Here is a 26,551-nt window from a genome sequence, read left to right as displayed (position 1 = left end):
GTTTGGTAATAAAAATATTGTAACAACTAAAAGAAGTAGAGAAGAAAACAAGGATGACGCTCCCAGTAACATTACATCCTTCTTGCCAGTCATCAGGGGGGAAAAAAAGACTCTTTTGTGTCTTGTAGCACACCTAAAGAAAGATTTCTATGAAAACAATAAAATGTGAGACTTACATCATGCACTGAATAATAAAAATATTTACTGTCTCTAAATTTGTTCTGAGAATACACACTGAAGCTTAGGTGATCTTTATTTTGGCTCAATTAAATTATTAGGAAACCTCTACAAATCTCCACTTACAAAGAGTTAAAACTGAAGAAAAATTAGAAAAATTCGAAAGAAAATCCAATCCTCACAACCTCCCAGACAGGACATACTTAATTCACTGATCGAAACCAAAATTGTCCTTCTTAAAGAGCACAGAAAGGAACAGAATGGGATCTGATAGTCACCGTTCAGAGGTAACGTGTGTCTTCAGCCAGTGTCTCTGGCTGGCTTCTGGGGGGCCCACCTTTCCCCCCAAATGTAAAGTATACAAGTATGTGTGCATTTTCCTGTGGAGAAAAGACCACAGGTTTCCAAAGAAGCCTTTGACTCCAAAAAGGTGATGAACCACTGATATGGAAGCTAGTAAGGGTTTTTAAAGTCTTCCTTGCTGCCAACTGCGAGAATATAAACGATGATGACAACACTGACAGAATAATTTGGAGACAAAGGAGTTTCAGTATCTGTCAGACTTAGCTGTTTCTTCCTCACTTCCATTCAGACCTCTGATGTAAAATCAACAATGAAGACAACAAAAATAGAACCAAGAAGCAATGGAATTTGTATGGTGAGCTACTATGCAGGAATAAAAAAGACTGAATAAATCTACAGTACTACGTTATTACCTGTAGAGCTGTAGATAACAGAGCTAAGGAAAACGGAAAAAGAAAGGAAGACAATGAAGAGCAAGTTACAGAATGATATATCAAACAGTAGAAATGTATGTAATGAGACGATACAAACATGACTGTGAAGGACACGCACCGACCTCAGGAGAGGGTTGCCACTGGGGAACAAACAGATCTGCTGCCTTCCTGACCATCTCGCCCCTCTTCTTCTGTGCTGGCACAGCCCTCATGTGAACAGGTGCCCTGCCCTCCACCATGGGATTCCAAGTCGGAGTGACCCCCTGTGCCCAGAACCAGAGGTACATCCTGCTTGGTCTGAGCCAACCTGCGTGGTCCTACTACTTTCAGCAGTTTTAGGGAGGGTACATGACTCCATTTCTGATTGCTGAGATGTGAGGGGGGGTTCTCTTTGAGGGATTCTGAGGTTTGCTCAGTATTAAGAAGACCTAGAAAAGACAGCAACTTTCTGCCTCTGGAGGTTTGAATCACAGGGAGATTCCATGTGAGGGCAGGCCCAGCACACTGAGGACCACAGACCAAACAGGGGTCCTAAGGGTACGACTCAGCCTCTGAATCACTCTGCCCTGTAACCATATGGCATATCTCTGAGCCTCCTCTAAGGAGAGATAATAAAATTTCGGTCCACTTAAGGAAATCAGATTCAGATTTTTCTGTAATTTATAGTCAACATCAATCTGTCTGGTACAGAATTTAATGGGATCGGTAAGTGGGTACAGAACAGACTCCAAGGTAAGTGGGTACAGAAAAGACTCCAAATCTATCTGAAATGGTCAATTTCTTAAAAATTAAGATCTCAAATAATGCAAAATTTGAATGGTGGACATGTAGGTGTTTGTTATATCGTGCTGTGTATCTTTTAAACTTCTTAAAAATATTTTACTTAAAACAGAGGGAGAATCACTACAGAAGTCTCACTTCAAGTATGAATAGCAAAGAGGATAAATTTTTATAATGAGGAGAAATCTTCGAAATAGCAATCAAAATGATAAGGGTCTCCTTTTTCTAAATACACATTTTGGCAAAGGAGATGCGAACCTCATACACAAGTAAGTTTTTGTCTGATCTTTAAGACTTCAGTAAAATTTCTGAACCTTCTGATATCAGGGGAAACTATTATTAAATATTTATTTAGAGTTCTAAACTTACATAGGGCTGTGCAATCACATTATTAGTCATTTCCTTTTATTCCTTAGAAAGACCTAGATCTATCAAACATCTGTGTGATACCAGCATTATTCCATCTCTGGAAAAATAATAAAATTTATTTTCCTCATAAAAAAGATGGTGTCAGTAATTTAAAGTTGATGATCGTAGAGAAACTTCACAGACAAGGCTGGCTTGAGAGAAGTTGAGAAGATTGAAGGAGAATTCAATAAAGCTGTGATGAAAGAATTACTCCCAGCAAAGTCAACAGGCTTTTCAAATGCCTGCTGTATTCGGGTCCCTATGGAGCGCTTAAGGCAAGGCAAGCTAAGGCTCCAAGGAGACAAAGACATCCTGGTGAGGAAGACAGGGCAGGAAGAAGCTGCCAAAGCTTGTGCTGGTTCCATTTCCAGGACAGAAGGCAGAGAAGAAGGGCACCTTCTGAGAGGTTGTTTTGACCAGAGACATACCATGTCTCATTATTTATCCCCTAAGAAAACATGGGGCATGCATGAGTCTCCCTATTTTACATAGTATATCGAAAATAGCCATAGAGGATCCCCTTTGTTCCTCCAAATGTGGCCCAGGGACTAAAAGAATCAGCATCACTGCCAGCTTGTTAGAAATGCAGACTCTCAGACTCCTCCCAGACCTATCTAACCAGAATCTGCATTTTGACACCAGCCCCAGGTGATTCATAGGCATGTTATGTTTGAGAAGCTCTGGTCTAAGATATTATACAGTGAAGTGAAGAGGCTGTAGGATCTGGAATCAGATGGGTTTGGGTTCTGTCCATGGCTTCTCCTCTTCCTGGCTCTGTAACTTGGACAAGGCACTTAATTCCTTTGAGTGTCATCAGTACATGGGATAACAGTACTTCCAGGGTTTTTGACTTAATTCAGTGACTTTAATTCAATGGGATCCAACACTTCTAGCACAAAGTTTTGCAGCAAGTACTGCTTATCCTTCTAATTCAAAAACTAAAGCTCTTTTTACAACCTTAGAAGGCCAACAGAAGACCCGCGCCAGCCTGGCCTCCAAGCAAGCCAGAGCAGCCCTTTTCCTGCCCTTCCTGTCACCCATTGCTCCTGCAGCCTCTTCCTCACCCCTAAAGGAGCCCATAGCTGACCACCCCAATTTGCTTTGAGTTCTTTCCTGCTCCTCATCTCCAAGAGACCCCAGCATATACTTGACTGGACTCAACCACTCCATCATTTTCTTTAAAATGGCCCACTGATTGAAAATTTGTATGGCTTCTTTTATTTTTATAAATGGCACAGTTTCTGATCACAAGCCCACACTCTTCCTGCCCCTTTATACTCGGGTTGCCGAGTGGTACAGGTGGCAGGGCTCTCCCCCACCCCACCTCCTCCATCACAGCCCATTCCCATGAATGGTCCAGTCAGACCAGCCAGCAATAAGCAGCTGAACTTGTTCCCTAAAGACCTGCAGCTGCCTGTGGCCAGAGGGCTGGACGGATGTCCCCTCAGGCTCTCTGTGAAGTTCTGGGAAACCCTCCCCAGGCCTGCTCGTTTACCAGGAGAATCTTCCGTCTTGCCTGAGAAGGTTAAATTTGCCCAGAGCTTTGCATTTTTAGTGGCTCTTTTATTCTATTTCATTTAATTGAGTTTTTATTTCATCACATTTTATTCTATTTTATTTGGCCATGAGCACAAGGTGGATATCTGCCCTCCAATGAGCCAGGGGACACACACATGTCCCCAGCATTTACTGGGGACAGTCCCTAAAGCTCCTCTGATTGGCTGGTTATTTACGGATGACAGCTTGAGTGGGCTATCGGTGAGAGTCATCCACCCTTTCTCTCCTCTCCTTTCCTTCCTGTCTCTAACTTTCACTTTCTCCTCTCCTATTTCCACTGTCTCCTGTCTCTCCCTCTTCATCCTGCCCCCCTCTTTTCCCTCCATCTTCTTCAGCCTTCCTGCTTCCTCCAACCTTGCAAGTTCTGAATTCTTACAACCCCATGTCACCCACCTCTACTCATACAGTTTCCCTTAATTCCAGTGAACTTAGAACATCTAAGGTAAGTCAAAACAATTCCCAGAAGTGGTTCAGCGTTTGCTAATCTTACCCTCTCTTTTTCAGATGTGATATTCCTGAAATATGCTCTAAGTTGGACCTGAAATGTATATTTCTGTAGGTCTGGACCTGGGCATTAAAAGCACTAAAATAACTGTAGGGACAGGCTAAAAATAGTTTGGTCTGCCATTTGGAGAGCAGGACAAATCAAAGTCTGCCCAGTTCAATAACTCGGGGCAGAGTCTGAGTAGAAATTTTCCATGTAACAGGACTCTGCAGTCACAGGCAGAGAAGTGGCCCTTCATGCAATCCTATGCCTCCAGCAGAGCAGCACAGAATTCATCCCGGAAAGGGGGTCTCAAGAGCCACATAAAGAAACTCCATTTATTCAGATCCTCTGGTCCTTTGTTGTGTACCCACAACTCAGATCCAGATCTGGGGCACTATGAATTCTCAGTGTTCCCTGCACTGGAGGAAACTGCAGGTGTTTGTCTAGCACTGCATCTTTGCTGGAGCTGGAACCAGAACTTGCTCCTCCAGGACAGGGCATAGATCTCTCATATTCTGCTGCCTTCCTAGCGCTGAGCACCAAGCCTAGCAAATACTTATGAAGGAAGGAAGGAAGGGAATGAGGGAGGAAGAAGAGAGAAGAAAAGAGGGAGGGAAGAAGAGAGAGAAAGGGAGGGATGGAAGGAAGGAGTTCTTCAGAATTCCACACACACAAAAAATGAGGACCTCAAAAATTTAAACTTTTAAAGCTCTGACCTAAGTAACTATCTATATAACACAAAGCCAATGCTTTCATTCTGTTGTTAAACTTTTAAAGCTGGTTGAGGCTTTAATTTGCAGCTTACTCCCCAGGCAGATATTCAAAAAGAAAAAAAATAAATATAATAGCGGCTGATCTTTCACAGCATTCATTTGCTAGCTTGCTACAAACCACTTAATTATTCTGTTTGCAATACCTATTTGTTCACCTCAGAAGAATATTTAAATCCACTTTTATTTGTGTACAACTATCCCTACCACTAGGAAATGAGACCTTATGTTTCACATTAACACCTTGTGTTTTTTTTTAACCCCAAGGAGCTGACAGAAAATTGTAATTTTTAATTGCATTTATAATTTAAAATCCAGAAATATTACCAAAAACAAATTACAAAGATGTTTTTAAAATAAAATTGCATGGCACAGAACTCTGGAATGGATGGCTCTGAAGTTTATAGGCCTGTATTTAACATATCAAAGCCCTTACATCTAAACTGGATCCAATTCTGTAGACCCAAGTGTAAAAATCTGAGAATATAAATTCAGAAGACTAGAGATATACAGCATGGTAGTTAAGTGTGTAGATGCTGACCTTGATGGTCTAATACAGGTTGAACTTACTTCTCACCTTAAATAACTAAAAAACAAACGAAACATATGAAACAATAGTTCTCAGACGTGGGACGACAGGCATAGCTGAACAGTGATACCCAAGAAAAAAGAAATAAATGAAATAATCCTGAGTTTATTGCTCCAACAGACTTTCCAGGTTGCCGCAGAGGAAGGGGAAACCTAGGCAGAACCTGATGGTCTCCATGAGTGGAAGAGAGAGTTTGGGGTTTGAGAAGGCCAAGGAAGCAGAATTCCAGAGAAGAGAGAGCTACACAGAAAAAGTCCTCTAGAAATGTGTAGAAAGTTCCCTTTGAGTCTTGAGCTGAGTATCGATTAGCATATGTGCATGAGGAAACTACGAGGGAAAGGACCACCTGAAAGGATGGGGTTTAACAATCCTCAAAAATGGGTCAAATGGCAACAGACTAAGGACTGGTTTTGTCCTGCTTAACAAAGCTTCAAAGCAAGTCTTGAAAAATCAAAATGTTCCAAAGTAACTTAACTGAGTCCCAGGGGGGAAAAGAAGTATTTAAAGGAATAAAAAGGATTCAAGCAACAAACTATGTAAAATTTACAAAGTCTAGTATCTACTCAAAAATTACTAGGCATGAAAAGAAACAGGAAAATACAACCCATAATGAGGAGAAAAATCAGTCAATAGAAACAGGCCCAGAAATAATACAGATGGTAGAATTAGTAGAACAGGACATTAAAACAGAAATTGTAAATATTATAAATGCACACCATATGTTCCAGAAGACAGAGGAAAATTTGTGCATGATAGGGAGAAAAATAAAAGACACAAACTGAATTTCTACAAATAAAAATGCAGTGTCTGAGATGAAAAGTACTCTAGATGAAATCAACAGGAAATTAGACACTGTAGAAGAAAAATAAATGAACTTGAAAGTGTGGAAACAAAAAGTCTCCAAAATGAATCATAGGAAGAAAAAAAAAAAAAAACTGAAAAGAATCAACAGAGCACTAATAATGAGTGGTGGAACAACTTCAAGTAACTTAATATACATGTCATTTAAGTCCATGAAGAAGAGAGAAATGGGGCGACAGAAAAAAATATAAGAAATAATTCAAAATATGTTTTGAATTAAAATATGTTTAAAGAAGATATGATATCAATTCTACAAAACCCTTTCAAAAAAATTGAAGATAAGTAAACACATCCCATCCAGGAGCCTGGTGGTACCCTGATAACAAAACCAGACAAAAGATTTACAAGACAAGAAAACTACAGACTAACATCCCTTGTGAACATAGATACAAAACTTCTTTAAAATATCTTAGCTAATACTTTAGCTGAAATACTTTAGCTAACTTTAAATCCAACAATTCAAAAAACACCCAAAAGCATCAATATCAAGTGAGGTTTATTCCAGTCCTGTGAGGTTGGTTTCACATTTGAAAAGGAATCTCCTTAGTTCTCTGTATTCACAGAATTTTAAAAAAGAAAAAGAAAAGAAAAAGAATGTGATTATCTCAATAGATGCACAAAAAGCATTTGACAAAATCCAACTTCCAATTATTTTTAAAACCCTCAGGAATAAAAGTAAAACTTCTTGAACTTAATCAAGGATATCTATGATCAACATGCATCTAACATCATAATTAATGGTGAAAAGCTGAATATTTTCCCCTAAGGTCAGGAAAAAGACAAAGATATCCACTCTTATTACGTCTATTCAGCATTGTACTGGAGGTTCTAGCCAGTACAATAGAGCAAGAAAAAGAAATAAAGGAGACCCAGATTGGAAAGGAAGAAGTATAAACTGTCTTTATTCACAGATGGCATGATTGTCTACATAGAAAATCCCAGGAACTCTACAAATGAACGCCACTAGAACTAAGTGAGTTTAGCAAGGTTGTGGGATACAAGGATAGTATTCAGAAATCAATTGTATTTTCTGCATGATAGCAACAAACAATTGCAAATTTAAATTGAAAAAGCAGCATCATCTACAACTGTATCAAAATATTAGATTAGATATGTAAGGATGAATTTAACAACAAGATTTTGTATACTTAACACTTCAAAACATTGCTAAAAATAATTCAGAAGGATACGGTAAATTTTAAAAAATATACCTTGTTCATGGATCAGAAGACTTAATATTGTGAGGATCTTAACTGTCCCTCAAAGTATCTCTAGATTCAACACAAATGAAATTAATATTCTGTAAGTCTTTTTCTAGAAACTGGCAAGTTAATTCTAAAATGTATGTGGACAATCTCTAGGTCCATCCATGTTGCTGCAAATGGCATTATTTCATTCTTTTCTATGGCTGAGTAATACTGTCATACTAAGTAAAGTAAGTCAGACAGAGAAAGACAAATATATGATATCGCTTACATGTGGAATCTAAAAAAAGGGTACAAATGAACTTAGCCACAAAGCAGAAATAAAGTTACAGATGTAGAAAACTTATGGTTACCAGGTAAAGAGGAGGGAGGGATAAATTGGGAGATCGGGATTGACATATATACACTACTATATATAAAACAGATAACTAATAAGGACCTACTGTATAGCACAGGGAACTCTACCCAATCCTCTGTAATGGCCTATATGGGAGAAAGAAACTAAAAAAGAGTGGATATATGTATATGTATAACTGATTCACTTTGCTGTACACCTGAAACTAACACAACATTGGAAATCAACTATACTCCAATAAAAATTTTTTGAAAATAAAATGTGTGTGGAAATGCAGACCAGAACTAGGGTGAGATATATGCACACACTTGAGAGTGAGTTCCTCCTTGAATTTTGTGCCTCATTTGCCTCACCCTAGTCCCAGTCCTGTGAAAATGTGGAGGACCTAAAAGGGTGGAAGCACATTTTTCAAAAAGAAAAAGGTGGAGAACTTATTCCACTTGATTTCAGGATTAACTATAAAGCTGCAGTATGAAGACAGGGTGGCACTGGTGTGAAGATAAACATAAAGGCTAATGGAACAGAATAAAGAGTCCAGGAAAAGACCCAAATACTGAAGGCCAATTGATTTTCAGCAAAGGATTCAAAGGGGAAAGGATACTATTTCCAACAAATGGTGCAGAAGCAATTAAATAACCATGTATAAAAATAAAATAAAATAAAATCATTGAACTCAACCCTTGCCTCACACCATATACTAACATTAACCATCAATATACACAACAGTATAAATGAATCTCAAAATCACTTTGCCACGTGAAATAAGCTGGAAAAAAAAGAATAATCTGTACTTTATTAATCCATTGATATAAAATTCTGGAAAATGCAAAGTAATCTATAGTGACAAAACAGATTAGAGGTTGCCTGAGATCAGGTGGAGAGAGAAATGTATTACAGAGGGGCATGAAGAAACTCTCATGGGTAATATAAATGTGTATTATCATGACTGTGGTGATAGTTTTACAAGTAAATATGTCAAAACTCCAAATTGTAACTCATCAAATTACGCAGTATTTTTAATGTCAATTATACTTCAAAAAGTTTGCAAAATAATAAGAGTATAAGCAAGTGAGCTAGAATGCCTGGGTTCAAAGCCAGAGCACCCTACATAAACTACCACTCACCTCACTCACACCCTAAAATATCCATCTCCCTTTCCCGGCTTTAAATGCTTGCCAGGAGTTTGCCCTTGGGCTAGTCATTTGCCCTCTTCGTACATCAATTTGGTCAGCAACATCTGTCAGCCCCACCTTCAAAATCTGAGCACGTCTCACCTCCTATGCTCATATCACCCCAGACCAAGCCACCATCATCTCTAATTAAAGGCCTTAATTTTTAAACTTTTTTTCACCCCAACCCCCACCATACACACAGTGTATTTTCAAAGCAGAAGTCAGGGTGGGCCTTCTAAAGCATAATTCAGATCACATGACTCCTCAGCTCAAAATGTCCCAGCGGCTCCTCAGCTCACTCAGAGTAAAACCCAAAGTCCTTGTAGCAAGAGATGCAGCCGAATCTCTTCACACCCTCCCTCACATATTGCCACATTCTACTCCAAGTCATTGGAGTAGATGACTGTCCATAATTTCATGCCCCATTGTCACCACACTTTCCGGTCCTAGTTGCTGTGACTGCTTCTCACCTGGGGTATGCACCCCTCCCAGGGCTGTGTCATGCAAGCTGAGATACAAAAATCTAATGGATGATAGAGCCCTTCTTCCTGAAGCCAATATTTGGGGGAGGAAATGGCATTTTATATTAAACTGACCCATTATGCTAAATTGGAATTTCCCTTGGAGGCACCAAGCTTTAATGATATGAAATTCCATAGTGAAGTGCCTGGTGCATATGCAGATGGGCCAAGGGAAATGACTGAGAATCAATTTCTGTACTCCAAAAATTTTCACCCACAAGGAAGATATAAAAAGTCCAGAAGAGTCAAAATTGAAGGAAAGAGGATTTAGTGAGGAACACTTCTTTGAGGGGAAAAGAGAATTTGGATATGCTTCCACTCTGTGGAAGAGGAAGGAGGGTGCCCACCCTTTCCCTGAAAGTCTTCTTGGAGGGGTTTCACATGGGGGTCATCAAAGACACCCACAGAATAGAGCCAGAGCCTTGAACAAGCAGGATTCTTTCGGTTTAATCATAAAAGCTACTTAATGTTGTTTTTCCATTGGCCTTTTGACCCTGCTCATTCCCTTCTATTGGATGAAAATTAGGCAAAGTTTCATGACTTTTCTGTTCACTAACCAAGGTTAATAGAAAATTCTACTTAAGTTGCAAAACCAAGTTTTGACACAGATATTTAAATGATCTAATCCAACAGAATAACTGGAATATTTACTTGCTTTGGTGCAGAAATTTTGACCCTTAAAAGACATAAATCAATAATGTATCTCCCATTAAGGTAGGGCTGGGCTGGTTCAAAAGCAGTACAACGTGGAAATAACACAGGCTTTGAAATGAGATCAACTTGAGCTCAAAATTCCAGCTTGTCTTCATACCTTAGACCTTTTCAGAGCCTCGATTTTATTATCTGTACTCTGGTCTTAACAATGTATCTCTTAGAGGGTTGTTGTAAAGATCCAGTCATATAACAAAAGACATACATTTGCACAAAGGACAGAAGCAACCAAGTCACAAAATTAGAAATAGGCATGATCAACCAATAAATGTTCAAAGTGTTTGACTTGACTAATAAGCAAGGAAATGTAAATTAAATCAAGGCAGTGTGAGCTTTTTTCATCTAAAATATTGGTAAAAATGAAAAACCAATATATATTTGTTTATGTAGATTATATTCATGTTCACAAGACATAATAAGGGTGGGATGAGACAGGCACTCTGAAAAAAGGAGCTCAGCTCTTTGGGAGCTCCCATACCCTGAAACAATATTTTTACTATCATAAGAAATCAGAGAGACATCAGCAGATCTAGGTATAACGAAGTTGATCGCAGTATTATTTGCAATAGCATTAACTAACCTACATTTCCAAAAATGGTGAAGATTTACATAAATTATGATTCCTCCAAGTGACAGACTACTGCAAGGCTATTAAATATTACCCCAAATGCTATTTACTGAGCTGATAAAATGTTAATGATATATTATTAATTGAAAACAGTAGGACATAACACTGAACCAAACAGGAAAACCTCAATTTGGCAAAACATGCTACATATATAAGGCTGTTAGAAAAGATAATTTTATTGATTTTTTATATTGATTTTTTTTTGTATTTTGTTTTACTATTGTAGAAGAATCAGAAAGAATTAGAACAATTTTTCTGAACTTTCCTTCTATCCCTGTACCCCACCTCTGCCATGCCCCTGCCCACACACACCCACACAGAGGTCAGCAATACGTTATGCTCGAGGAAGTTTGTGCTGTTCTTCCTCCCAAGATATTTTCTTTCAGTACAGGTGAACTGACAATTATGGCTGGCTGGAAAGCCCTCTGTGGCTTGGAGAGTGGAGGTGGTCAAAGTGGCCTGAGCCAGGAAGCTTCCAGTAGATATAGAAGTGACAGAAGAAAGGCTTGTGGTCTACCCATCCCTGATCCACATTAGGCCCAGCGTGAGATATCAGAGAAAAATGGCTGGTGGCCATTTAGGAAGGCTGGGCCCCAAGCATGGGGTGTACAGGCTCAGAAAAAAAATCACCATCCCTAAGCAAGTGAACTGGAAGTTCCGAGTTCTCCGAGTGTCCAAGGAGATCTTTCTATGATTGACCTTGACAGTGTAAAACCCAGGGACCTTTACACAACTTCCTGAGGACAAGGAGGAAGCTATCCTTTTATAATGGCTTCAAATTTCTTGCAATCTCTTTTTTTTTTTCAAAGGAATTCCTTTATTTTTATTTTATTTATTTATTTATTTATTTATTTATTTTCGGCTGTGTTGGGTCTTCGTTTCTGTGCAAGGGCTTTCTCTAGTTGCGGCAAGCGGGGGCCACTCTTCATCGCAGTGCGCGGGCCTCACTATCGCGGCCTCTCTTGTTGCGGAGCACAGGCTCCAGACGCGCAGGCTCATTAACTGTGGCTCACGGGCCTAGTTGCTCTGCGGCATGTGGGATCTTCCCAGACCAGGGCTCGAACCTGTGTCCCCTGCATTGGCAGGCAGATTCTCAACCACTGCGCCCCCAGGGAAGCCCTTGCAATCTCTTTAAGTGGGATTTCATGGGCAGATGTCACTTGTTTTGTCTATAAGGCATCCAAAGCAGGGCCTGGCGCACAGTAGGTACTCAACAATGTGAGTCTCCTTGCTTCTGAGGACAAACCACGTGGCTCACTGTTTGTGCAATGCCCCACAGCAAACAAGCAGAGATCTGAGGGTACGGAGGAGGTTGTTTAGAACCCCCTGGCCTCACAAGGTGGGCTCTTCAGCAATTCTTGACCAGGAGGCCAACTCTACACCTGGCCAGGAGTAGTGCCAGACACGATGGAGGCAGCATCTGGTCCTCAGTCTCTCATTGCCATGGTAACTGACAAGCCAGTCTCCAAGGCTGTAGGAAACTATGTCACAGTTCTGATCACTGACAATTAAAGGGTTCCCTCCCCTTTCTGAAACTGCACAATACTCACTTTGGATTCTTCAACCAGCTCTAAGACACAGGCTGCCTCAGTGCACATATCCTCTGAGACAGCGGTAAAAAGAACCAAAGCTGAGTCTACTGTCTCTATGAGCCCTCACACATCATTTAAGACACCTCACAAGAAGCTCTGGTGGCTTGAATTTTCTCCTGCCTCCATTTCTGCTTTCATGTTCCAGTTTTGAAAGGACTCTCCCTGGGAGCTCCTACAGGAGCTGCACATGAAAGCAGCAGCCTTGTCTTTGCATATGTATGTGTGTGTGTGTGTGTGTGTGTGTGTGTGTGTGTGTGTACACAAACCCTTGCTTCTCACTTCTCTGTGTGGTGCCTGATGATTATCCAGCCTGGCAAAGGAGGTGTAATAACAGGGTAGAAGGCACAGATAATAGGGTCTTTCTGGCACAAGCAACGAGTTCATCTGAATCCACCAGAATCCATTTGTGGGAAGAGAGATGGATAGGAATGCAGAAAGGTAGAGACGCTAACCTTTAGTTTTCAGATATATTTGCTGCAAGTGGTAATTAAACCTATTTTTATAACTCCCTAAGTGTCAGCACTCACTTTCCCAAGCATTCTTCTGTCAAAACTCTGCAAAATAACAATAAACTTGTTGGAAACAATTGACTCACGTCTAAAACATGGAGTCTGATTCCACAGCAATGGGGTCTGGCTGAGCCGTTCTGTTTGCAGGGAGTTAACTTGCTCGCAAATTGCAGAGGATCTGGAGTGGCTCCTAGAATCATTGCCTAGCTGTAGTTTAGTAATCCAGGCACACATTTCCTACCCATGATAATATAAGCTGAGGGTGAGGAGCATATCTCTCTAATTCTCATAAGCACCCCCAGTGCCTCATAGGTGTTTGGTACATGGATGCTAAATGAATGATAGATGGTCAAGAGTTACAGATCCAGGTAGGGAAATAGGACATACAGAAAGAAGTTACGGACCACTGAAGAATCACAGCCTGAGTTCTCTGGGGTATTGGAAGAAGGAAAGTTTACAGAAGAAATCAATAGGTATTGCAAAGTAGGGAGAGGGTAATTTGATCTGAGTCTTAAATGTTGCATAGGAGTTTGAAAGACAGAGACAGGGAGAACTAGGGTCCCAGCAAGCTAAAACACATTTATAAATGCTGCAATTCAAGTTCATCCAGGCGATGAACCAAGCTATGTCCCCAACCCCCTGACCTCCTCATAAAGACATGCACCGACCTGTTATCAAGTCCTTAAATCTGGATGCTTCCTTGACTAAGTTCCAAAAACAAACTTGCCCACAGAACATTAGCTGATTGTTAATAAGAAGAGCTATCTTTTAAGAGTTCCTGCTCTATGCCAGACCCTGTGAAGGGTCATTTCTGGTGAGTTATCTCATTTAGTCTTCATAAATTTCCCATGAGGTGTTTATCACAAACCTTACTGAGTGGATGAGGAGAATAAAGTTCAAAGAAGGAAGTAAAACAATTTGCCCAAAGTCAAAGAGGTGGTCGGCACTGGAGTCAAATCCTATCCATGGTGTGTTCCCAAAGGTTGATCTAAAACACAATGGTTCCTTGCTGCTTTCTCAATACTGCTCCCCAAAGACACTATCAGTGTAGCTCCAAGTTCCCCCACATGGGGCTTTCAAAAGGGCTGAAGAATGATATTACACAACAAAAATGTCTTCATCTATCTGTAACCATAAGTGTTAACTCTCATAGATTCCTTCTGGGCTGAGAAAGGAAAACAGATATATTCTGATTAACAAACGGAAGTACATTTCCAGTAAATATGGTTTGTTCCTTTCAGATACTACTCATGTGACATGCATTAGCTTATTTGTGTGGGCTTTTCCAGGATTCTTTCACCTTTTCCATAGGAAATTTTATTCTTTAAATTTATTTTAATTTTTCAAAAAAATTTTTGGCTGCATTGGGTCTTTGTTGCTGTGCGCTGGCTTTCTCTAGTTGCGGTGAGAGGGGGCTACTCTTCGTTGTGGTGCGCGGGCTTCCCGCTGCGGTGGCTTCTCTTGTTGCGGAGCATGGGTTCTAGGCGCGCGGGTTTCAGTAGTCGTGGCACGTGTGCTCAGTAGTTGTGGCTCACGGGCTCTACAGCGCAGGCTCAGTAGTTGTGGTGCCCAGGCTCAGGTGCTCCGCAGCATGTGGGATCTTCCTGGACCAGGGCTCGAACCCGCGTCCCCCGCATTGGCAGGTGGATTCTTAACCACTGCACCACCAGGGAAGTCCCATAGGAAATTTTAAAAATAAGGTGTTGATATGGAAAATAACATAAAGGGAAGAAATTTAATAATAAATAATAAAAATTATATAATAAGACTTTCCACAAGATTATATTACTACTTCCACATTATTTTTAAAAAGTCAAATATTGCTGGAATTCAGTCATGTATTTAGCATTTAATTAGTGCTGAGTGTGAAGGGGAAAGGTGAGAGAGGGGCAGTGTGGCATAGGGAATATATTTCTTTTCTTTATATAAATTTGTCTATTTATCTTTTTATTTTTGGCTGCTTTGGGTCTTCATTGCTGCTCACGGGCTTTCTCTAGTTGCAGTGAGGGGGAGCTACTCTTTGTTGTGGTGGCTTCTCTTGTTGCGGAGCATGGGCTCTAGGCAGGTGGGCTTCAGTAGTTGTGGCACACGGGCTCAGGAGTTGTGGCTCGTGGGCTCCGGAGCGCAGGCTCAGTAGTTGTGGCACATGGGCTTAGTTGCTCTGTGGCATGTGGTATCTTCCCAGACCAGGGCTTGAACCTGTGTCCCCTGCATTGGCAGGTGGATTCTCTTTATTTATTTATTTATTTATTTTAAAATTTTTGAATTTTACTTATTTTTTTATAGAGCAAGGTTCTTATTAGTCATCAATTTTATACACATCAGTGTATACATGTCAATCCCAATCGCCCAATTCATCACACCACCATCCCCACCCCCTACAGCTTTCCCCCCTTGGTGTCCATACGTTTGTTCTCTACATCTGTGTCTCAACTTCTGCCCTGCAAACTGGTTCATCTGTACCATTTTTCTAGGTTCCACATACATGCGTTAATACACGATATTTGTTTTTCTCTTTCTGACTTACTTCACTCTGTATGACAGTCTCTAGATTCATCCACGTCTCAACAAATGACCCAATTTCATTCCTTTTTATGTCTGAGTAATATTCCATTGTATATATGTACCACATCTTCTTTATCCATTTGTCTGTCGATGGGCATTTATGTCTGAGTAATATTCCATTGTATATATGTACCACATCTTCTTTATCCATTTGTCTGTCGATGGGCATTTAGGTTGCTTCCATGACCTGGCTATTGTAAATAGTGCTGCAATGAACGTTGGGGTGCATGTGTCTTTTTGAATTATGGTTTTCTCAGGGTGTATGCCCAGGAGTGGGATTGCTGGGTCATATGGTAATTCTATTTTTAGTTTTTTAAGGAACCTCCATACTGTTCTCCATAGTGGCTGTATCAATTTACATTCCCACCAACAGTGCAAGAGGGTTCTCTTTTCTCCACACCCTCTCCAGCATTTGTTTGTAGATTTTCTGATGATGCCCATTCTAACTGGTGTGAGGTGATACCTCATTGTAGTTTTGATTTGCATTTCTCTAATAGTTAGTGAGGTTGAGCATCTTTTCATGTGCCTCTTGGCCATCTGTATGTCTTCTTTGGAGAAATGTCTATTTAGGTCTTCTGCCCATTTTTGGATTGGGTTGTTTGTTTTTTTAATATTGAGCTGCATGAGCTGTTTATATATTTTGGAGATTAATCCTTTGTCCGTTGATTCGTTTGCAAATATTTTCTCCCATTCTGAGGGTTGTCTTTTCATCTTGTTTATGGTTTCCTTTGCTGTGCAAAAGCTTTGAAGTTTCATTAGGTCCCATTTGTTTATTTTTGTTTTTATTTCCATTTGTTTAGGAGGTGGATCAAAAAAGATCTTGCTGTGATTTATGTCAAAGAGTGTTCTTCCTATGTTTTCCTCTAAGAGTTTTACAGTGTCCGGTCTTACATTTAGGTCTCTAATCCATTTTGAGTTTATTTTTGTGTATGGTGTTAGGGAGTGTTCTAATTTCATTCTTTTACATGTAGCTGTCCAGTTTTCCCAGCACCACTTACTGAAGAGACTGTCTTTTCTCTATTGTATATCCTTGCCTCCTTTGTCATAGATTAGTTGACTATAGGTGTGAGGGTTTGTCTCTGGGCTTTCTATCTTGTTCCATTGATCTATGTTTCTGTTTTTGTGCCAGTACCATATTGTCTTCATTACTGCAGCTCTGTAGTATAGTCTGAAGTCAGGGAGTCTGATTCCTCCAGCTCCGTTTTTTTCCCTCAAGACTGCTTTGGTTATTCAGGGTCTTTTGTGTCTCCATACAAATTTTAAGATTTTTGTTCTAGTTCCGTAAAAAATGCCATTGGTAATTTGATAGGGATTGCATTGAATCTGTAGATTGCTTTGGGTAGTACAGTCATTTTCACAATACTGATTCTTCCAATCCAAGAACATGGTGTATCTCTCCATCAGTTGGTATCATCTTTAATTTCTTTCATCAGTGTCTTATAGTTTTCTGCATACAGGTCTTTTGTCTCCCTAGGTAGGTTTATTCCTAGGTATTTTATTCTTTTTGTTGCAATGGTAAATGGGAGTGTTTCCTTCATTTCTCTTTCAGATTTTTCATCATTAGTGTGTAGGAATGCAAGAGAATTCTGTGCATTAATTTTGTATCCTGCAACTTTACCAAATTCATTGATTAGCTCTAGTAGTTTTCTGGTGGCATCTTTGGATTCTCTAAGTATAGTATCATGTCATCTGCAAACAGTGACAGTTTTACTTCTTTTTTTCCAATTTGTATTACTTTTATTTCTTTTTCTTCTCTGATTGCCATGGCTAGGATTTCCAAAACTATGTTGAATAATAGTGGTGAGAGTGGACACCCTGTCCTGTCCCTGATCTTAGAGGAAATGCTTTCAGTTTTTCACCATTGAGAATGATGTTTGCTGTGGGTTTGTTGTATATGGCCTTTATTATGTTGAGGTAGGTTCCCGCTATGCCCACTTTCTGGAGAGTTTTTATCAGAAATGGGTGTTGAATTTGTCAAAAGCTTTTTCTGCATCTATTGAGATGATCATATGATTTTTATTCTTCAGTTTGTTAATATGGTGTATCACATTGATTGATTTGCATATACTGAAGAATCCTTGCATCCCTGGGATAAATCCCACTTGATCATGGTGTGTGATCCTTTTAATGTGTTGTTGGATTCTGTTTGCTAGTATTTTCTTGAGGATTTTTGCATCTATATTCATCAGTGATACTGGTCTGTAATTTTCTTTTTTTGTAGAATCTTTGTCTGGTTTTGGTATCAGGGTGATGGTGGCCTCATAGAATGTGTTTGGGAGTGTTCCTTCCTCTGCAATTTTTTGGAAGACTTTGAGAAGGATGGATGTTAGCTCTTCTCTAAATGTTTGATAGAATTCACCTGTGAGGCCATCTGGTCCTGGACTTTTGTTTGTTGGAAGATTTTTAATCACAGTTTCAATTCATTACTTGTGACTGGTCTGTTCATATTTTCTATTTCTTCCTGGTTCAGTCTTGGAAGGTTATACCTTTGTAAGAATTTGTTCATTTCTTCCAGGTTGTCCATTTTATTGGCATAGAGTTGCCTGTAGTAGTCTCTTAGGATGCTTTGTATTTCTGCGATGTCTGTTGTAACTTCTCCTTTTTCATTTCTAATTTTATTGATTTGAGTCTCCTCCCTCTTTTTCTTGATGAGTCTGGCTAATGGTTTATCAATTTTGTTTACCTTCTCAAAGAACCAGCTTTTAGTTTTATTGATCTTTGCTATTGTTTTCTTTGTTTCTATTTCATTTATTTCCACTCTGATCTTTATGATTTCTTTCCTTCCGCTAACTTTGGGTTTTGTTTGTTCTTCTTTCTCTAGTTCCTTTAGGTGTAAGGTTAGATAGTTTATTTGAGATTTTTCTTATTTCTTGAGGTAGGCTTGTATTGCTATAAACTTCCCCCTTAGAGCTGCTTTTGCTGCATCCCATAGGTTTTGGATCATCGTGTTTTCATTGTCATTTGTCTCTAGGTATTTTTTGATTTCCTCTTTGATTTCTTCAGTGATCTATTGGTTATTTAGTAATGTATTGTTTAGCCTCCATGTGTTTGTGTTTTTTACGTTTTTTTCCCCTGTAATTCATTTCTAACCTCATAGCGTTGTGGTCAGAAAAGATGCTTGATATGATTTCAATTTTCTTAAATTTACTTAGGCTTGATTTGTGACCCAAGATGTGATCTATCCTGGAGAATGTTCCATGGGCACTGGAGAAGAAAGTGTAATCTGCTGTTTTCGGATGGAATGTCCTATAAATATCAATTAAATCTATCTGGTCTATTGTGTCATTTAAAGCTTGTGTTTCCTTATTTATTTTCATTTTGGATGATCTGTCCATTGGTGTAAGTGAGGTGTTAAAGTCTCCCACTATTATTGTGTTACTGTCGATTTCCTCTTTTATAGCTGTTAGCAGTTGCCTTATGTTTTGAGGTGCTCCTATGTTGGGTGCATATATATTTATAATTGTTCCATATTCCTCTTGGATTGATCCCTTGATCATTATGTAGTGTCCTTCCTTGTCTCTTGTAACATTCTTTATTTTAACGTCTATTTTATCTGATATGAGTATTGCTACTCCAGCTTTCTTTTGATTTCCATTTGCATGGAATATCTTTTTCCATCCCCTCACTTTCAGTCTGTATGTGTCCCTAGGTCTGAAGTGGGTCTCTTGTAGACAGCATATATATGGGTCTTGTTTTTGTATCCATTCAGCAAGCCTGTGTCTTTTGGTTGGAGCATTTAATCCATTCACGTTTAGGGTAATTATCGATATGTATGTTCCTATGACCATTTTCTTAATTGTTTTGGGTTTGTTTTTGTAGGTCCTTTTCTTCTCTTGTGTTTCCCACTTAGAGAAGTTCCTTTAGCATTTGCTGTAGAGCTGGTTTGGTGGTGCTGAATTCTCTTAGCTTTTGCTTGTCTGTAAAGCTTTTGATTTCTCCATTGAATCTGAATGAGATCCTTGCCAGGTAGAGTAATCTTGGTTGTAGGTTCTTCCCTTTCATCACTTGAAGTATATCATGCCACTCCCTCTGGCTTGTAGAGTTTCTGCTGAGAAATCAGCTGTTAACCTTATGGGACTTCCCTTATATGTTATTTGTTGTTTTTCCCTTGCTGCTTTTAGTAATTTTTCTTTGTCTTTAATTTTTGCCAATTTGATTACTATGTGTCTCGGAGTGTTTCTCCTTGGGTTTATCCTGTATGGGACTCACTGTGCTTCCTGGACTTGGGTGGCTATTTCCTTTCCCATGTTAGGGAAGTTTTCGACTATAATCTCTTCAAATATTTTCTCGGGTCCTTTCTCCCTCTCTTCTCCTTCTGGGACCCCTATAATGTGAATGTTGTTGCGTTTAATGTTGTCCCAGAGGTCTCTTAGGCTGTCTTCATTTCTTTTCATTCTTTCTTCTTTATTCTGTTCCATAGCAGTGAATTCCACCATTCTGTCTTCTAGGTCACTTATCCGTTCTTCTGCCTCAGTTATTCTGCTATTGATTCCTTCTAGTGTAGTTTTCGTTTCAGTTATTGTATTGTTCATCTCTGTTTGTTTGTTCTTTAATTCTTCTAGGTCTTTGTTAAACATTTCTTGCATCTTCTCGATCTTTGCCTCCATTGTTTTTCCGAGGTCCTGGATCATCTTCACTACCATTATTCTGAATTCTTTTTCTGGAAGGTTGCCTATCTCCACTTCATTTAGTTGTTTTTCTGGGGTTTTACCTTGTTCCTTTATCTGGTACATAGCCTTCTGCCTTTTCATCTTGTCTATCTTTCTGTGAATGTGGTTTTTGTGCCACAGGCTGCAGGATTGTAGTTCTTCTTCCTTCTGCTGTCTTCCCTGTGGTGGATGAAGCTATCTAAGAGGCTTGTGCAAGTTTTCTGATGGGAGGGACTGGTGGTGGGTAGAGCTGACTGTTGCTCTGGTGGGCAGAACTTAGTAAAACTTTAATCTGCTTGACTGCTGATGGGTGGGGCTGGGTTCCCTCCCTGTTGGTTGTTTGGCCTGAGGCGACCCAACACTGGAGCCTACCTGGGCTCTTTGGTGGGGCTAATGGCAGACTCTTGGAGGGCTCACACCAAGGAGTACTTCCCAGAACTTCTGCTGCAAGTGTCCTTGTCCCCACAGTGAGCCACAGCCACCCCCCAGGCAGGCAGATTCTTAGCCAATGCACCACCAGGGAAGTCCCAGGAATATATTTCTGAAATGTGGAGTCACTCACACCTAAGTTCAAATCCTGATTCTGCCACTTACTAAGTGATATTGAAAAGTCAATTCATTTCTCTAAGCCTCTGTTTCCTTATCTGTAAAATGGAATGATATAAGTCGAAGTACCTGGAAACTTGTCCTCCAACCCGTTCCCAACATTCACCCCCAAGGTCACCACATCCTCAAGGCAGCAGCATCTGACACCAATGAGCTCTCCCTCCTCTTTGAAATAATTTCTTAATTTGGCTTCCAGGACTCCACCCTCTCCTAACCGTATCAATACTCATATTAAATTATCAAAGCACTTTAATTAAAACGCAGTGTCAAGAGATATGGGGACATATGTATATGTATAACTGATTCACTTTGTTATAAAGCAGAAACTAACACACCACTGTAAAGCAATTATACTCCAATAAAGATGTTAAAAAATTAAAAACAAAAAACAAACAAAAATAAAACACAGTGTCCTAATGAATAAAATAGCAAGATCCAAGTAGGAATGGCCTTCAAGAAACATACTTTAAAGAAACAAATAAGTTAAAAGGAAAAGAATGGAGAAAACTATATTAGGCTAACACTAGTCAAAATAAATCTCCAATAGCTTCAGTAATATCAGATAAAGTATATTTCAGAGCAGAGGACATTTCAGAGCAGAGGGACAAAGAAGGTCATTCTGTAATGATAATAGATCAATTAATCGATAGGACATAAAAATCCTAAACATTTATGCCTCTTGTAACAAAGTTTCAAAATATATTAAGCAACAACTGATAAAACTGCAAAGAGAAGTAGGCAAACTCAAATTTAAAGTTGAATATTTTGATACCCTGTTCTTAATAATTGATAGAACAAATAGACAAAATATAATCAACGATACAGAAGACATAAACAGCACTATCAACAAAATTGACCCAAGTGACATTTATAGAACATTCCTCACAACAGATTACACATCCTTTTCAAGTGCACAAAAAAAATTTATCAGCAAAGACAATATATTGGACTATCAAATAAGTCTCAATAAATTTAAAAGGATTCAAGTAATATTCAAGAATTCAAGTAATTCAACTATGGCCTCTGACCACAATGGAGCTAAATTAAAAATCAGTAAGAGAAAGATCCCTGAAAAATCTTCAAATATTTAGAGACTATTATAACACACATCTAAACAACCCATGGGTCAAAGAAGAAATCAGAAGGTAATATAGAAAGTATTTTGAACTCAATAACATGAAAATACAGCATATCAAAATTTGGGAGATGCCATTAAATCACTTAAAGGAAGTTTAAAGCAGTAAAGAAAAATAAAGTTCTCAAATCAATGATTGCAGCTTCCCCCCCAAGGAAGCTATAGATATAGATGGCAAATAAACACCTGAAAAGATGCTCAGTATCGTTAGTCATTAGGGAAATGAAAACTACAACCATAATGAGGTGCCATTACACACCACTACAGTGGCTAATATCAAAAATCCTGATCAAACCAGGTACTGAAGAAGATGTGGAACAACTGGAATTCTCATATAACCTGGAAGTTTCTTAAAGAATTCAACGTACATCTGCCATACAATATTGCAATTCCACTTGGAAATGTGTACTCAAGGAAAATGAAAGCCTTTGTCCATACAAAGACTTGTCTATGAAGGTTCACAGCAGCCTTATTTGTAATCACCAAAATTCTCAAACAACCCAAATGCCCATCAAGGGGTAAATGTATGTTCAAATTGTGGTGTAGTCATACAATTTAACATGCCTCATCAATAAAAAGAACTATTGTTGTATATTGCAATATGGGTAAATCTCAAAAAAATAATGATCTGGAGGGAAATAGCCATAGCAAAATAGAAGAAAAGAAGAGTATGTACTCTATGATTCCACTTACATAAAAACTCTAGAAAATACAAATAGTCTGTAGAGCGAGAAACAGACTACCCGGGGAGTGGGGAAGGTAGGACAGGGGTGGGGATTACAAAGGGGCATGAAGACACTGTTGGGGTGATGTATATGTTCACCATCTTCACTGTGGTTACAGTTTCACAGGTGTATACATATGGCAAAGAAAAACTGTACATTTAAATATGTGTGTTTATTGTATGCGAATTAAACCTCAATAAAGCGGTTAATTTTTAAGTAAAAAATAGATTTGAAAAGTGACGCTCAGAAACAGTGCCTGGCTCCATCTAATGTCTGATAAACAGCGGCTCCTATTCTTCCTTCTGGGCTCTCAGTGGGCTACAGAGCTGGCTAAGATGTGGCCCCTGTCCTCAAGGACTCCTCAGTGGGGCTGGGGAGAGAAACAAGTGAATCGATTACAATAAACATAATTGTCCCGGAGTGATGCTAAATGAAATTTGCAGACGGTAAATGGTACAGGGACTTAACATCCGAACAGAATTGGAATCTTCAAAATGAAAGGAAGAAAAAAAATTAAATCTTTACCCTCCCTCTCTTCCTCTGTGCCACAAATAGAGACTTCTTAAAGCTATTTGATTCAGCATGCATATCATGGTCTATTTATTCTTGTTTTCTTCAATTAGTATATTAGCATTTCTCTCCCCTACATTATGCATGTGTAGCCTAACCTCATTTTCATTTGCTTTAACTCAGTGTGTGTTTGGGGGTAGGGATGGTTTGAAAGTCTACAGTGATGTTCTCTGGACTGTTGACGGGAGTCTCCTCTGGGGCAGGCCAAGGTCTGTACCCAGAGGGTCCTTATGGAATGTTTGTTGGTGGCAAACCAGTGAAGGTGATAAGGTGGGGGCCGGGGCCGGAGGGGGCAACAACAGGAGAACACTCTGGGCAGAGGGGGCTATGAAGAGGTCCAGACACTGGGATGACCCTGCACTTGGGGTGGCAGAGATGTCTTATGATACAGGCACAGCAGCTCTAGATGACAAGCAATCTCTGGAACTGAGACCAGAGAGGGCTCTGAAGTCAGCTCATCAACAGCCTCATAGACCACGTGGAGGAATATGAACTCTATGTTATGGACCCTGGCAGCCCACCACCTGCCAAAGACCTATTCCAGCATACAGGTGAGCGGATGTCGAGAGAAAAAGCACATGAGTGTGTTTGAAACACAAATGCATGTGGCAGCCAGCGTGCACCACTTCATCCTTGGAAAGCACAGTATGCATTAGAGATGGAAGATGCCTGCAGGAGACACCTGTTTCTTGCTGTTTAACTTATCCACCCTCTTTGATCACAGAATCCTTTTTCCACAAAGCACCTACGAATTAGCAGAACATGTGTTCCCCCGAGCCCAGTGTGGAGACTGCTGCAGGAAGCCTGGCCAGTGCTTCCCCTGCCCTCCTCCCTGGCTGCTCCACCACCTGCCAATGGCCTGTCCAGGGCACAGGGGAGCCTGTGTGCCCGAGAGGAAGAGCTTGTACCCCACAGGACTTGAAAAGGTAAGTCCTTGATAGCCAGAGACAGGCATTCCAGGAATAAAGGAAAATCCTAGCAAAGGTCCAGAGCCAGGAGAGGAAAATAAATAGAGGAAACAACAAGTCACCCACTGCTTGCATGGATGAGCCATGGGAGAGTGGGCAGAGGGTAAGAAGTACAAAAGCATGGAAAGGTGTGATGGGGTCATCCTGGAGCAGGTTCTGAGGCAGGGAGCAGGATGTTGGCTTTTGTCCATTGGCTAGGGAGCCAACAAATAGGATGGAGACACCGGTCCCTGGGACTGGAGCACTGGGTGAGAACCAGGTTAGGGGGAGGATGATGAGTTCAGAGAGAGACGCACTGAGCTGGAGGTGGTCATGAGGCTTCCAAGTGGCTGAGTCCAGAAGGCATCTGGATCCGTGGGTCTGGAGCTCAGAGAACAAAGATATGGGATGTGGGGGTCATGGACATCGGCTGGCAAGGAAGAAGGGTGTGAGGGCCTGCCAGATGTGACTCCTCCCTCCTAAAGCCCACCTCCCCCTGGGCCCCTGCTGAGCCACAGAACACAGCTCAGAACATCACTTGCTGACAAAACCTAAGTGCAAGGGTTATGCATGTGCTTCTGCATTTCTTGAACCACTTCCATCAAAGCTTGCTTTTGTTTCTATGTCTGGAAGAGCTAGTCTAAGCATGAGAGCTGTCCAGTAACAAATGGAGTGCTTCAAGTCCCCTTCACAGATGGTTCTGGAAGAGGCTGGAGAGATAGACATATTCCACAAAAGAATTTCCTCCAAAAAGTTCCCAAGAGGCCAGGCTATGAGGCAGATGTGTCCTGCCTGGACACAGAGCCTCTCAGGGAGGGCATTCTCCACTGCGTCCCGATTCCACCCAGCACTGAGGACACCTGTGCATCACTGGGCCAGAGCCACGTGGACAGAAAGCTCTCCAGACCAGCTGATAAAGAGGTTCTGGGGGCCAAAGTCAAGTCTGACTGGTCCTGAACTGGTAGCTTCCGATGAATGACCCAGAGCTGTCCCCTCCATCCCTGAGCCTCTCATCTTAATTGTTGCCTTTGCCTTTTCTCAGAGGCTGGCTGGGAAGTACTATTCAAAGCAACTTGTTCTACCCTATCCTAAGTACACTGACTTGCCTTCAACCAAACCTTTTTAAGAATCTACTCTTGGGCTTCCCTGGTGGAGCAGTGGTTGAGAATCTGCCTGCCAATGCAAGGGACACGGGTTCGAGCCCTAGTCTGGGAAGATCCCACATGCCGCGGAGCAACTAGGCCCGTGAGCCACAACTACTGAGCCTGCGCGTTTGGAGCTTGTGCTCCGCAACAAGAGAGGCCGCGATAATGAGAGGCCCACGCACCGCGATGAAGAGTGGCCCCCACTTGCCGAAACTAGAGAAAGCCCTCGCACAGAAACAAAGACCCAACACAGCCATAAATAAATAAATAAAATAAATTTAAAAAAAAAAAAAGAATCTACTCTTTGCATGGGGTATTGGGGATTCAGTGGTGAGCTGGATTCTGACCACGTCCTCAAGGGACTCATGGCCTAGTAGCCACCTTGACTAATGTTCAAATTTGCTTTCCACACGTTCTTTTGAATCCCCCATCCTCCTCCAAATTAACGTGTAATTTAATCAATCAATAAAAATAGAGTTTACACCCCAAAGCACACCTGCTTGCCAGTGTCCCCACAGTGGAGCCCAGAGACCTGTAGAAATTGTCAGTGAGGCTCACATACTCACAAACCTTTCTCTGTATCCAATTACCCCTTCTCCAAATAAAACAGGCTTGTAACATGCAACACCAATATTCATTGGTGAAGGGGTAGACATATTAAGAAAACCACTGCATGAAGAAAGCAAACAAAAATATGTGCCCTTGAATGTTTATCTTGAATCCAGGAAAATATATTAAGAAAGTCAAATACAGAGAGAGAAACTGGAGGACAGAGCCTGTAAGGAATGAGGGAAGCTAGGGGTGGAGCCGGAGGACCGCCTTGGAGAAAAATGTGGTAGGAAGAGGCACAGACCTGAGCTCATCTGATGGACTGAACTTCCTCCAGAGAAGTGGGGAGCAGCTCAGGAAGAGGGAAGATGGGGCCCCGGTGTAGATGCTGGATTCTGGAGACCATGTTGGAGCTACCAAATACCTGCTCCTCTTCTTTTCCTATTTGATTTTTTCCTAGCCATCACATATGATAAATGGAAAAGCAACTGGGAAAATATTTGTCTGTGGCTCTTTGAATAAAGCCTGGAAATCTAACTGTCATAAGAATAACAGGACTTGTTCCCAATGGGGCCATGCTGTAATAGGAAACAGCAGTTTT

At 40.5% G+C, this 26,551-nt stretch overlaps 1 protein-coding gene across 1 annotated transcript in view; it reads right to left on the bottom strand.

Annotated features, from left to right (window-relative positions):
* The window catches only part of GRID1 (glutamate ionotropic receptor delta type subunit 1), a 647,037-nt gene that overhangs the window by 213,551 nt on the left and 406,935 nt on the right, over positions 1 to 26,551 (bottom strand). The window lies entirely within an intron of this gene.

The sequence above is a fragment of the Balaenoptera ricei genome, chromosome 16 (assembly GCF_028023285.1).
Source record: "Balaenoptera ricei isolate mBalRic1 chromosome 16, mBalRic1.hap2, whole genome shotgun sequence".
Lineage (NCBI taxonomy): Eukaryota > Metazoa > Chordata > Mammalia > Artiodactyla > Balaenopteridae > Balaenoptera > Balaenoptera ricei.
The sequence above is the reverse complement of the archived record's forward strand: the minus strand, read 5'-3'. Positions and strand labels throughout refer to the sequence as shown.